At 41.1% G+C, this 1008-nt stretch overlaps 1 non-coding gene across 1 annotated transcript; it reads right to left on the minus strand.

Moving 5' to 3' along the window:
- Positions 1-667: 667 nt before the first annotated feature.
- Positions 668-774, minus strand: LOC141625927 (small nucleolar RNA R71). Its single transcript, XR_012535669.1, has one exon. It is a non-coding gene; the product is annotated as a small nucleolar RNA R71 (small nucleolar RNA).
- Between the last annotated feature and the right edge of the window lie 234 nt (positions 775-1008).

Below are 1008 nucleotides of genomic sequence, written 5' to 3' on the forward strand. Positions count from 1 at the left end.
GATTTCTTTTGTTATTTTTAGTTGTGTCTTTTTCACCTTGGGAAGTAAAACTCCTCAAGGTTTGTTCTAATTGTTTTCTAGTTGTTTGATATTTTGCATGTCTAGAAGGTTACAAAGAGATTTGTTACCTTTTGACCGTGAAATCGAAAGAACCTTGACGAATAATAGGAGACTTGTTAGGAGGAATTTGGGAGGTGTTGGTGAAGTTGTTCAACCCACTAGTGAGTTTGTCAATCCTTTCGCAATAGAAGGAGAAGAGAACCCATTAAACAATACCACACAAAATCCACCTACAATGCCTAAATTTTCGTCCCACTCTACACCCACCGAGGAGAATCTACCAAACGGTACTCCTACCCCACAACATCTTACCGGAAATTTTATTGCCAAGTCCGCCTTCATCCAACTAGTTGAGAGGAGCCAATTCGGGGGCATGCCAAGTGAGGACCCTCATTCTCATATGGAAACCTTTTGCGATTATTGTGATGCTATCTCTCAAACGGGCGTGACTCAAGACCAAATTAGATGGGTCTTATTTCCTTTTTCGTTAATCGGAACCGCAAAGCAATGGTTGAAGGGCCTTGATAAGGCCACCCTTGGAATAGATTCTTGGAAGAAGTTAGCTCTCGCTTTCTACAAAAAATTCTACCCACCGGAAAAGACCAATATGCTAAGAGCTCAAATCACGAGTTTTAAACAAAGGGATGAAGAATCTTTGTATGAAGCTTGGGAGCGGTTCAAAGGTGTTTGTCGCTCATGTCCTCACCATGGACTTAGCGAATGGTTTTTAGTGCAACAATTTTGGAATGGTTTATATGAAGATTCAAGGAACATTCTCAATATGGGATCAAATGGAATGTTCACCGAAGTTGATGACAATCAAACATGGAACAAGATTGAGGAAATGGCGGTCCATAATTCGCAATATAGTAGGCCTCGCAAGGCTACTAGAGGAAAGTATGAAGTGGACACCGTTACTCAATTGGGTGCTCAACTTAGTGCTCACAT

This window comes from Silene latifolia, chromosome X (assembly GCF_048544455.1).
Source record: "Silene latifolia isolate original U9 population chromosome X, ASM4854445v1, whole genome shotgun sequence".
NCBI classification, from domain to species: Eukaryota; Viridiplantae; Streptophyta; class Magnoliopsida; order Caryophyllales; family Caryophyllaceae; genus Silene; species Silene latifolia.